Source organism: Epinephelus moara, chromosome 17 (assembly GCF_006386435.1).
Source record: "Epinephelus moara isolate mb chromosome 17, YSFRI_EMoa_1.0, whole genome shotgun sequence".
NCBI classification, from domain to species: domain Eukaryota; kingdom Metazoa; phylum Chordata; class Actinopteri; order Perciformes; family Serranidae; genus Epinephelus; species Epinephelus moara.
The window spans coordinates 23,151,893-23,166,000 of NC_065522.1; positions in this window are offsets into that span (position 1 = coordinate 23,151,893).

Below are 14,108 nucleotides of genomic sequence, written 5' to 3' on the forward strand. Positions count from 1 at the left end.
TGCAGAACATACATGCTGGTTGGCTGTCGGCTGTAGTCTTTGGGGTGCGTTCATGTGCAACTTTTTGGACAAGACACAGCGTCATCAAGCAACGCCGAAGGGAGCTTTCATCGCTGCTAATTCTCTGAAGTTGGTTTAGTCTGTCTGGGATTTAAGGAAAACAAAGTTAATTTTAGATATTTGCACAAACAGTCTCATGGATATGCTTGTCTGTCTGTCTCTCTGTATGTGTTAACACTGTAGTCGAACTGTTACCGTTTTAGGTTGTTCACCAGCTCTCACCCAATGACTTTTTTTTTTTTTTTTTCACAGAAATAGCCCTTTTTTATGTTTCACTATGGTAAAAGGTCAATAATTCATTTTATTGTTTGGTCATAAGAGAACAGATCCCCTGGTCACCTGCCTGTCTGACTAACAGGATGTGATGCCAAGCGTTCCCACAGGAAGAGCTTCCACAACCACAGTCGGCTGCTTGAGGCGGCAGCTGGTGGTGATAATAAATATTCGAAGCCACACCTGTGACATCACTGCCTTCTCACTTCCTGTACTGACTGTCCCAGTGTCAGCTTCAAGGACGATTTGGACACTGAGGCTCCGAGGAAGCTGTCTGTTTCCTGACCTTACTGAAAGTCCAGAGGTTTGGAAAAAAACAGGACACAACAGAGACAAACACAAAAGACATTATTAAGATTAATGGAAATGTAAAACATTTTGTAATTGGTTATTTTGCAATGCAGAAGTTGATCCACAGCAATGGTTTCTGTGGAAGCATTTTCTACTCACTTTACATGATTAACTAGCTAAAAAATTGTAGGAGGAGCAGAGAGTAAGTTAAAATCCTGAGAAACAGAAGCATCGAAATGCTTTGAAATAACAAGTTAATGCATTTTGACAGAAGCTGTTTTCTCATATGAACTCCATTTCACACATGTAGCACACAGCAGGATATTGTCTGTGTCACATGCATTTTTACCAACTGGAAATGCTTGTTTGGTCAAGGGTAGGGATGCAGGGGGCAGGACATGGTGCAAAAATTATGCCGTGGAATTGTAGTGTTTTGTTACATGGTAAGATCATAATTTTGTTTCTTCTTCCATAGATTTGCCTGACAATTTTGGCATTGGCCCTTACGAACAGAAGTTCCAAAATCTCATTGTCTCTCCAGCTGTTTTTTTGTGTGCATCGTGTGTTGGATTTATTTATTTTTCTGTTTTTGTTTAGCGTGAATCACATGATTGAAACATCATCAATACACCTAAGTAAATGCACATCGATACTAAAGGAACAATTAAACGGGGCTCAGCAGTCCCACATTCCCACTGTGACCAGTTTTTGTTTGGTCCTCCATATTACATCATTCAACACTGGGAGCATTTCAGAAGCAGTGTTTTGCCTGTCCAAATTTTTAAAATTGCTGATTTTGTTTGTTTCCTTGATATTTGTGCTCCTACCATAACTAAGAAAGTAAGTAGGCTACTTAGATAAATGATTTTTTGTCTTTTTTAATTGTGTTTACTGTTATTTCCTACTTTGTTGTGCTGTAGCCCACAAACAAAGTAAATACTGTATAGAGTCCAGTTATGAAAGACATGGATCAAAGATTTGTGGCTGTGTTTTTAGTTCCTAAAAATACATTCATCCTCATGAGTATTTTGTATCTATTGCCTATTTCACATATATACCCCCTTTTGACTTTTATGAGCTGGCTTGGCTTAATGTGGCTTGGTTTGGGCCATCAGCCCAGCACAACAGGGATTTGCATTTCCATTACAACAGTGCTACCTGCTTGAAGGTGGTGAGGTTTCACCACAACACTGAATCTGCCCTCCTCAAAGTCACAAACGACCTTCTCCTCTCCTCTGATGCCAGCAAACTCAAATACTCATGCTACTCGACCTGAGTGCAGCATTCAACTCCGTCAACCACTCCATCCTTCTCTCCCGCCTTGAAACCACTCTTAACATCACCGCCACTGCTCTCTCCTGGCTCAATTCCTACCTCTCTGACAGACACCATTTCATAAGCATAAACAATTGCAAATCCCCCACTGCTCCCCTCAGCCAAGGTGTTCCCCAAGGTTCAGTTCTCTGCCCCCTCCTCTTCATCCTGTACATTCTCCTCCTTGGTCACATAATCTGCTGTCATGGACTTCAGTTTCACTGCTTTGCTGATGACATTCAGCTCCATATCTCCACCAAAGCCATCACTCCCACCACTCACTCTACCCTCACCAACTGCATCACCAAAATAAAATCCTGGCTGCAAAACAACTTGGGACTGGAATGACTATTCATGACATCTTCCTCAAACTTAACTGTGACAAATCAGAAGTCATCATCATCGGCCCCAAATCTCTCATCAAATCCACCCATAACTTCTCCCTCTCCATCGATGGCTCCACTGTGCTCTCCTCCCCTCATGTCCGTAACCTTGGTGTCATCTTCGACCAGACCCTCCCCTTTAACCAACACCTCACCAAAACAGCCTTCTTCCATCTCTGGAACATCACCCGCCTCCATCCATCCTTCTCCTTCTCAGCTGCACAGACCCTCATCCATGCATTCATCACTTCCAGACTCGACTACTGCATGACCTCCTCTACAGTTTATCATCCAAAACACTCAAGAAACTTCAATATATCCAGAACTCAGCTGTTCTTCTACTCACACACTCCAGGACCCGTGACCACATCACCCCCATCCTTCATAACCTCCACTGGCTCCCCATCCCCCAGCGTATCCACTTCAAACTACTAATCATCACTTTCAACGCTGTCATGTTCTGGCTCGCCCTGCGCTACAAGGAGAATAAACATCCTGGATCACTGCCATACGCCGTTCAGAGGTGGTTGTAGAGCAGTGCTGCCTGTGTACAGGAGGAGTGACCATGCAGCTGTCTTTTTGAGGTTGAGATATGTAAATATACTTCAACACATCCCCTAGTGATGCTAGAGATGGAGCCAATCTGAGGATAGAGCACATTCCAGGGCACCTCTGTTGATGTTGTCAATGAATTAATTGAGTCTGTAGTAGATTTCCTTTTCTTAACTACAGTTAAATCATTCTACAACCAGAAACCATGAATTAACAGAACCATGCAGGATGCCATAAACACACACACTGCAGCCAGTCTGTAAACATGGACAATTATAAAGCAGCAGCCTACAATGAAAGAAGAAATGACTAAATTCCAAAACACACATTAAAGGAGCCGATGGGATCACACATTTCATACCTTGTATGATTTCATGTGACAAATAAATGATTGATTTTAGTTAACTCTTTGTCTAAGTTAACTCGAATACAGCCAAATTTGTTATAAGTTGCATCACCTCAACGTCTAGTCGCACAAAGAGCAACAAAGATGTTGGAAGCTTCATAAAAAACTACAAGGAAGTTGAAACCTTAATGATCTGCCTCACTGCATCAACAGCAAAACAAAAATCTGCAGATGTTCAACTTACTTACTTCTCCTCTGACACAGATGTCCTGATTTTGGCAAAAGCCAGCTAGGACTTGTTGCCAAACATCACTGCAGTCTTGATGAAATCAGGTGCTTTGCAGATCCAACCATTCTGGGATATTGTAGGTCCAGAAAAGGCAAAAGCATTATCTGCCCTCAGTGCATTCTCTGTTGCTGACAATACTGGAGGGTCTGCAAGAGTTGGTTTAAGCCAGGGGTTCTTAACCTTTTTGACCTTGGGGCCCAACTTTTCTAGTACAGTGTGGCCCGGGGCCATTCAGATATTAGCATGTTTAATTGATCTTACTGTTGGTTTGATTTGTATTCAATAACTAGATCAAATCCACTTCCTATTAATAAGCTAAAAACGTATCAAATAAATTACATGATACAATGTGATCATCACAGAAACATTTATTTATCATGTGGATATAAATCTACACCTCCGTCAAGATGCCGAACAGGCTAACAATTCATGGGACAAATGTGCTACAAGAACATATTTGACAACAATTTTAAAGGCTCAAGTTAAAGCAAAAAGGATGGCCTCTCAAAAAACTGATAAGAAAAATTTGAAATTTTACAAATAATATAGGCCTATTATGTGGTGATAAATACATTCAAAGTAATACAAGTTTCAAATTAAATAAATAAATAACATTAAATAGAATAGAAATGAAGTGCAAACGAAACTAAAAATAAATAAAAAAATAGATAAACTAGTTACAATACTCAGTTACAATACAGCCTCCCACCACTTGGTGACGGTAATGCGCCAGTCAGTTGTTTAAGTGTGTCAACATAACAGTATGCTGCCCTCGCGGCCCACAGGTGCAAAACTGAATTTGTTTCGCAGACCTCTAGGTAGCGCTCGCGGCCCACACTAGCCGTTACTAACATTAACTGTTAAATGTTAACAGCTGTTGTTTTCTGGCTACATAACGTTAGCCTGATAAACCTGTTAAACTGCAGGCTCTGCAACAAACAGCATAAAATTTGCTCTGCCTGACTTTATAAGGATCAAACTTGGCAGAGATAATTTAGATTTAGAGCTGCAACTGCATCATTTCAAAGAGATATACTTCATATTGGTGTGATTTTTTTTTAGGCGGAAATGAAATCTTTCATTTATGCTGTGTGCCATCTTAATTTACTCTGAGCCAGTGACATAAATATTGATACTTACACATCTGAACAAATTTCACAAGTGTTCCCTTCATTATGACACCAAAATTATTCAAATATACCTTGTAGATGTAGAGATATATTCATTTTGGGTATGTCACTTTCGAGCAGAAGCCTAGAAAAGAGGCTAGAGGAGAAGAGGTTTTAACATAGCCACACGTTTACATGTATGCAGCCAGTATATCCCTTTTTAAATTTAACACGAACAGGTTTACATTTTAAGCAGTTATTTATTTTTATTTTTTCAACAGAACAAATATGGACAGAAAAAGGGTTGCTGCCCTTCTGCTGCTGCGCCGCAGGCTGCAGGCCAGAAAAAGGGTTTGGGTGCACCCCATCAATGAACGGAGGCAAGAGCAGGGGGCATACCACAATCTGGTCCAGGAGCTCCGGGCATCTACTGAGAGGCACCGCAAATATTTTAGGATGAGTGCAGATGAGATGGACTACGTTCTCTCCATGATTGGACCTGACATCACAAAGATGGACACAAATTTCAGAAGTCCCATCGAGCCAAAACAAAAGCTTGCAGTCACATTAAAGTAAGACTTTAAAACAATGAATTAAAGAAATATTGTGCCCAGGTCTCCCTTGAAAAAACATTACAGTTTTTACTGGAACTACATTCTTTAAAAGAAATAGTCATTATGAAAGCTGTATTTAATCTACTGGTGAGACTAAAAAAACACAAATGCTATGTGAGCATGCCCTTGAATATTAGTTGGGATCCTTTAATACCAGGTACATACACCAGCATGTTTAAAGTTGTGTACGTCAGTGAAACTCAACAAATAATATGAATGATTTATTGAAACAATTCAAACAGAAGTTACTTTCACAAACAACAAATAAGTAAAGTGAATTCTTGGAACAGTTTAAAACCTAATATGCAACACAACACTATATGTAAAAGCAGATTAAGACAAATTTTTCATACATATACAGTAATTCTCAGATTAAGACACATTTTCACACACACACATTGAGTTGTAAAGGAGCTTAAAACAATCTTAAAACACATCAAAATAATCTTGAAAAACATTCACTGGAACAATAGAGATAAAATGATAAAAATTGCGTAAAGCTGCTGAACATTGAACATTAAAGTTAAACATTGTAAATGGGCAGCATTAAGGTTGTATGTGGGACCCACTTTGCAGCTCACAAGTGTTCATGATGTAGATCCTGCTCTGCAGTTGGCCCTCCTATAGACCCATGATAGGGTTGAATGTAGTTGGAGGCAAATGGTGGGTGCCTAGCTTCCCACTGCTCTCGCATGACAGACCTTGATCTGTCATATGGCTGGGGTGTGACGGGGATATGTGATGGGTCTACCATCTTCTTGTGAGGTTTCCAGGTCCTCCAGAATCTGTAGGAACCTCATTTTTGCTCTCGCTTTATTTCTAGGGTTGAGTCTCTCCATCTGAGGAGCCAAACTTGCTAAAAATAGCTCACACTCATTTTTTGGTGCCGCCTCCTTGGGTGGACTTGTAATTCCATCAACTTTTCATTTAGTACTGTGTTTAGTACTGTGTTTAGTACTGTGTTTAGTACTGTGTTGGGGCTTCTGCTTCTGTCTCTGCTGCTGGATGCCCTGGCTCGTGGTGGAATTCTCTCAGGGAGAGGCGGAGCCTCATCCTCCTGCTGCTGCTGTGTCTCCTCCTCCTCCTCATCTGGGTCATGCCCTGGCTCAGAGGCCTCCAAATTGCCCGTGGTGCTAGATTTAAAAAGTCACGTCATTTTTTTTATATAGCGCCAAATCACAAAGCAATTGTAACTGTAAATTACTCTAAAAAGTAAAAGTGAAATAATGATTTTTGTTACTGGCTTTATAATGGTAATGCAATCAATACATTGCAAATCATTTCAATAAATATTTCAAATGTAAGGTGGAAGTAATCAGAAATCAGATGATGCCGAAGGATGGAGAGCTGTCAGATGCCTTAATAAGGAAATATATCATGCATGACAAACAGTGTAATTTTGAATTTAGGGTCACTAATGCTGATGAAATTAAAAAGCTTCTTCTTTCCTTAAAAACAGACAAGCCTAGTGGGGCTGACAATCTGGATGGTAAACTACTACGACTGTCGGCAGAATTTGTAGCCAAGCCTCTAGCCTATATTTTTAACCTATGTTTTAAAGAGTATGTGTACCCACAGCGTTGGAAAATAGCAAAGGTAACGCCTCTCTCGAAAAACTGTAAGGAACCATTTGCAGGCCCAAACAGCAGACCTATTAGTATCTTACCTGTAATAGGTAAACTTTCTGAAGGCATTATCTATAAGCAGATCCAACAGTATTTTAATGATTTTAGCTTAAATACTGACTTCCAGCATGCGTATAGAGTGGGCCACTCAACAGCAACTGCCTTAACATCTTTAACAGACTGTTGGTTACAACAAATTGATAAAAAGAATGTGGTAGGTGCAGTACTTTTGGATTTTAGTGCTGTGTTCGATATTATAGACCATGACCTATTAATCAAGAAACTGAAGGCCTATGGTTTCAGAAATACTGCCACAGAGTTACTAAGAAGTTATCTGTCAGATAGGCAGCAATGTGTTGTTTTTAATGGCTCAATATCAAATTTAATTACACTAGAATGTGGTATTCCCCAGGGCAGCTGCCTAGGACCGCTCCTTTACTCCATTTTCGTAAATGATATTCCTTATATGTTAGAGAATGCGGGCATAGTGATTTATGCTGATAATACCACCATGTTTGCATCAGGCTTAAACTCTGAACAGGTCAATACACTTCAAAAGGAAATTATGTTGGTTTCAGAATGGGTTAATGAAAACAAATTGAAATTAAATGTTTCTAAAACCAAATGCCTAATGCTAGGTTCTAAATATGCATTAATAAGGTCGGATCACAAACTATCTCTCTCCCTAAATGATACTGATATTGAACAGGTCAGGGAGGCTAAACTGCTCGGGGTTACCATAGACGAAACACTGTCATGGACATCTCATATTGGTAGTATAGTCACAAGGATGAGTAGGGGTATTTCCATCATTAAAAAAAGTGCTAGTCTCTTAGATGAGTCATCTTTAAAAATTGTAACTCAGTCTCTAGTCCTTTCATATCTGGACTATTGTCCGACAGTATGGTCTTGTGCATCACAAAAAGAAATGTCAAAACTCCAGTTGACTCAAAATAGAGCAGCTCGCCTTGCACTTCAGTGCTCCATAAGGGAGAATGTGTTAGAAATGCATGACAGACTATCGTGGCTAATGGTAAAAGCAAGACTGACATGCAGTCTTATTCTGTTTGTAAAGAATATATATACTGTTGGTAAACCTAACTGCTTATATTTACAACTAGTGCCAACCAATAACAGACAACCATGAGACAAGACAAGCAGTAAACCACAGATTCACATTACCTCTGCCGAGAACCAACACACTTAGGAGAACAGTTATGTACAGAGCTGTTGCAGAGTGGAACAGGCTTCCACCTGAGCTCTTATCACTGGAAAGCAGAAGTAGTTTTAAAAACAAACTGAAAAAAAAAAATGATTTTAGAAAGGTGAATATCTGACTTCTTGGTTTCTTTTGTTTTGTTTTGTTTTTTGTTAGTTTTAGTTTTTTTCTGTTTCATAAGCCAGGTATTGATTTGGTGTGTTTGCAAAACTTTAAAAACTGTTTTTAACAATTTCTTCCAATTGCAATTAGTCCACATTGTGGTAAATATTGAATTTAATATTGTAGTTTTTTCATTGTAACTATCATATATGATTCTAGATGTTAATGTTATTCTGTATGTTTTTACTATGTATATAATTGTGACCTGTGTGAGGACCCTAGGAAGAACAGCCATTACTCCCACAACGAGGGATGGCTAATGGGGATCCTAATAAATAAACAAATAAACAAATAAATACTGAAAATGGCTTTTCTCAGAGGACTAACCTTCTGTTTGGCATGTGTGGCAACAGAAAAGCCATGAGGGAAGCATACTTCCAGTCACGCTGGCTTGTTGCCCCAGACCCACTGGGAAGAACTTGCCTTCTGTGCCACTTCACAAATGTGTCTCTCAGAGACTTCCACCTGGCCTTGCAATCTGACACTGTAAATGTGAAATAAGTAAATTATCAAACACATGTTTACAGAATTGTATTTCTGCTCTTTTACAGGTATATAGCAACAGGAGATTCCATGTCCAGCGTCGCTTTCAACTACCGCTTAGGAGAGAGCACTGTAGCAAATGCCGTCAAGGACACCTGTGACGCCATCAATCGCAGGATGATTGAGACCTACATGCCACAGCCAACTGAGGATGACTGGAGAGGAATAGCAGAGAGGTTCTTTGAAAAGTGTAACTTTCCTAATTACATCGGAGCCATTGATGGTAAACACATCTCCATACAGGCCCCCCCCCCCAACACACACGCACACACACACACACACACACACACACACTCTGGCAGCCTGTATTTTAACTATAAGAAGAGCTTTTCTGTTGTCCTGATGGCCCTGGTGGATGCAGACTATTGGTTCAGGGTGGTCCACATCGGGGACTATGGTAGGTCAAGTGATGGGGGAGTCTTTGCTGGATCGGTGCTGGGCAGAGGTCTGGAGGCTGGAACCCTCAATGTGCCTGAAGATGTTGTTATCCCTGGGGCTGAACATCTGGGTAACATGCCATTTACAGTGATCGGAGATGCTGCGTTCCCTCTGAAAACTCATCTGATGAGGCCCTATCCTGGACGTGACATCTCCCGGGAAAGGCGCATTTTCAACTACAGACTCTCGCGGGCGAGAAATGTTGTGGAAAATGCGTTTGGGATCTTAGCATCCAGGTGGCAGATCTTCCTGAGAAGGATCTACCTCCACCCAAAAAAAGTGGATGCCACTGTGCTGACAGCGTGCATTCTGCACAATTTTCTTTTCAAACCCTCAGAGAACCAGAGATGGCTGGAGGAGTGGGAGGGGAACCAGCTGGAGGATGTGGAGAGGATGGGGGGCAACAGAGGTGGACAGGCAGCATATACGGTGAGGGACAAGCTGTGCCAGTATTTCAACTTTCCACAAGGAAGTGTCCCATGGCAGGACCGTATGGTGTAGTCGGTGGTGGAAAGTAACTAAGTACATTTACTCTGTACCATAAGTTCAATTTTGAGGTACTTGCTCTGTGCTTTAGTGTTTCTGTTTTTGATTGTATATTATACTTCCACACTACATTTCAGATGTAAATATTGTATACTTTTCAGATGATGATTAGACACAATGGACAACCTCTGTTTACAATGTTCAGTTTTAATGTTCAGTGTTCAGCAACTTTGCACAATTTTTATGATTGTATTCCAGAAAATGTTTTTCAAAATTATTTTGGTGTATTTTTAGCTTGTTTTAAGCTTCTTTACAACTAAATGTAATTTATTGCGTCGCCTGCTGGATGTGAATTACTGTGTGAAAATGTGTCTTGATGTGAGAATTACTGTATATATGTATGAAAATTTATCTTAATCTGCTTTTACATATACTACTGCATATAAATTAAAATTTTACAAGAAGTCACTTATTTGTTGTAACTTCTGTTGAACTGTTTCATAGATAGATAGATAGATACTAGATTGACAGATACTGTATTGTCATTGCATAATAAAATACAACAAAACTTTGTTGTCCACCCCACTTAGCAGCATACAAAATATGTGTATAAAACATAGAATAAATAGTCACATACAATACTATACATTGATATTTATTGCACATGTATTGGCAGCAGACAGTTATATTGCACTTGAGGATAGGGTATTTCTTTTGGAGGAGGGGGGTTATGGGTTCAGCAGCTTGTCCACAGCTCTCAGGAAAAAGCTGTATCTCAGCCTGTTGGTCCGTGTGTACATAGTTCTGATAATATATAATAACAATAATATAACGCTTTTAAAATACAACACATTGTTAAGACCAGTGGTTTCCAACCTTTTTGTCTTCTGACGTCAAAAAGCAGTGTGTAGTTGGGGTCACATTTCAGATGTCTATGAGTTGTTAACAGCTCCACCAAATAGTGATTTTTCCCTCTAAACTTCTCGTGGTTTCATTTCAATAAATGTTCAAATGATCCAATATTTCAGCAAAAATCAAAGATTAGAGAAAAAGTCCAAAAACTGAAAACAGATTAGTGTATCAGATTTAATTTAATAATATAATGGTGTCATATGTAGTACTATATAAGTCAGTGGGACAAAATGAGTACTTTTACTTTAATACTTTAAGCACAGTTTTCTGCTAATAGTGTACTTTTACATGTAGTATTTTTCATGCAGGCTTTTACTTGTAATGGAGTATTTTTACATTGTTGACTTGATTTCTCACCTGAAGAGCCGATCTCCAAAGATATAGCTCGCCAGGCACTATCTTTTTTGCCATTATCTTTATAATGACGTGATTTTGGGTCGTATATTTCCGGATATTTCTCTACCTCAACAATCAATCTCTCCTCATCCATTGCTACTTTTAACCAATGATGCTCAAATTAACAACCAATAACAACGACAGTAAAACAAATGATAGATGGCGCCAAAGTCCTTCTTCTCTGCTGTTCAACAGAGCTGCTACTACAGGAGCTGGGAAGTACAAAATAACACTTTTTCAAGGGTGGCGACGCTGGAAAAATAGGACAATAGCGTAAAGTGCCGCGGTCGACGCGTGTCGAGCTGCCGCCAGTGTGGGTTTGTAAATAGAAAATAATGGGGGCGGCTGCTTTGACGCGCGTCGTATGGCGCCGGTGTGTTTTGGCCTTTACAAGCTATGCCAATGATATTAGATGGTATACCGCCTGTGTGTGGGCATCTCTCCCCGCATACCCTCAGCTCATTTTGAAATGCAGTAAACAACTTGTGGATGGATGAAAGCAGTTTCAAAACAATACAACACAAGATCTATTTACTTTACAAGACTTATTTCCTTTAAGGAACATAATTAGAAATCACTCTGTAAATTTCCATTGTTACGCGGATGATGCACAGTTGTATTTATCGATGAAGCTAGAAAAAAGTAATCAATTAACTAAACTTCATAACTGCCTTAAAGACATAAAAACCTGGATGAGCACCAATTTTCTTATGTTAAATTCACTGAAGTTATTGTTCTTGGCCCCAGACAACTCAGAGACCCTTAATCTGACGACACAGTTTCTCTAGATGGCATTGCTCTGGCCTCTAGCACTACCGTAAGAAACTTCGGTATAATATTTGATCAAGATCTGTCTTTTAATTCTCATTTAATCAGATTTGCTCCAAACTTGGTTTATGTGAGCCTGACTACGTTGCGACCAAAAGATTTTACAGGATTTACCCAATGTTGAATGGCATGCCCGCTGCGGAGTGTTGAATTTTGAGGTCTCGCCATAAAAAACGAAAGTGCTATAACTTTGGCATAAATGGTCCAATATTCACCAAACTTCACGATTCATATTAGTCCTGCCCTGAAAACATTTATATGACCATATCTCTTGATACTCATAGTGCCACCTAGTGGTGACTGGAAACAGGTCTCATCAAACACTTATCTTTTGATTTATCTGAAAGTTAAATGCTGTGTTGTATATTTGATGTATAAAAACATGATGTATAATTAGTGCGCTCTCCAACTCCCTCTAGTGGAAAGAGGAAGTGATACAAAATGTGAAATATGTCATTCCAGCACTGTATCATGGATATGCCAAGTCACTCCTGCATGCGATGTCTAACTTTGACAGAAATGAGCTGACGCGTCAGAAGGCGTCATGCCAGCCCCCCCGAGTTGTGTGAAGGTGTGAGGGCCCATTCATCGCTGCTTGAGCTTTAATTAGGGCCTGAGCAACGACGAAGTCGTCCGTGAGGACCCTATTGTAATCGCGCTGTTTATTATTATTATTATTATTATTAGTTATTAGGGCCCAAGCAACGACTAAGTTGTCCGCATAGGACCCTATTGTAATCACGCTGTTTATTATTAGGGTCCGAGCGACTACAAAGTCGTCCGTAGGACCCTATTGTAAACACGCTGTTTATTATTAGGGTCCGAGCGACAACAAAGTCGTCCGTAGGACCCTATTGTAAACACGGTGTTTATTATTAGGGCCCGAGCGACGACGAAGTCGTCCGTGAGGACCCTATTGTAATCACGCTATTTATTATTAGGGACCTCGGCTGAAGGGCGAGGACCCTATTGTTTTTGCTGAGTTTATTAGGGACCTCGGCCAAAGGACGAAGTCCCTCTTGTTCCTGTAAGGTTTATTATTATTATTATTAGGGACCGAGCCCGAAGGTTTGTTTTTGCTGCCTTTATTCTTTATTCTTTCTCCCGCCGCCTCTTTGAGCTGGAATTTGACCCCCTAAACATGCTCAAAAACTCACCAAAATTGGCACGCATGTCAGACCCGGCAAAAATTAACCCCTAAAGTGCCAAAATGGGCTCTCTAGCGCCACCTAGGCACACTAAAATGGCCGCTGCGGCCCGTAGGAACATCGTAGAAACATGAAACCAAAACTGCCGTGTTCGTCTCATCAAGACCTACAAATCAAGCACTGACACCCCAGACTTAAATCCAACAGGAAGTGAGGTATTTGCCTTTTCAAAGTAGGATTTCGCCTCAAAACTGCTCTTCCTAAAAAAACATCTCCTCCTACACCATTTATCATATCGGCTTCAAACTCACACACATTACAGATCAACTGGTGCTAATCAGATCTTATGTATAACTTTTTCATTACTCGAACGGTTTGGATTTTATGGGCTCCTTTAGGTGACATGTCACAAAACGCCCTGACGATCTTCGAAAGCTGTCCCATAGGAAATGAATGGCAGCAGGGGGAGAAAGGGACCAATCTTTGGGCTTTTTCTAGCCTTTACAGCGTCTCCATACTTTGTGCTACAGACTCCATTCCAACTCTCAAATGTTGCCACAGGTCTCATCTATTCACTCATGTTTTCATCTTTTTCATATCTTTTACCGTTTTTAATCTGTGCCTCTCAAAGTACCATGAGCACATGTGGAGAAATTGTCAGTTTATAATGGGTGTGTATTGCACGGAATGCTGTGAGCTAGAGTGGAGAGGGCTCTAAAAATCGTCAAAAACTTTTGTCTTTAACTGGCTGCCATGGCCACAATTTTCACTGTACATACACAATTTATACCAAAAAACGTAGGAAAATTTGTCCTGCTCACAGATATGTTGACATGGAATCTCTCACACATACACATTTTTGCTGAGTGGCTCCAAAGCGAAGGGAGCGCCGATTTTTTTCTCATTCACTCCCATGTAAACTCAGAGGAGAAATTTCTGGAAATAGCTGAGGTGCAACACATTTTAAACTTGCTCGTGTGACCACATTTTTGACTCTAGAGATATAAAACACGACACGTACATTCACGAGAAGTGGCTCTCTCTCACCATCACTTTATTTTCTTGATTGGACCAACGGTTTGGGTATGGGAAGAACTTGTTCGAGGAGTTCAAACCCATA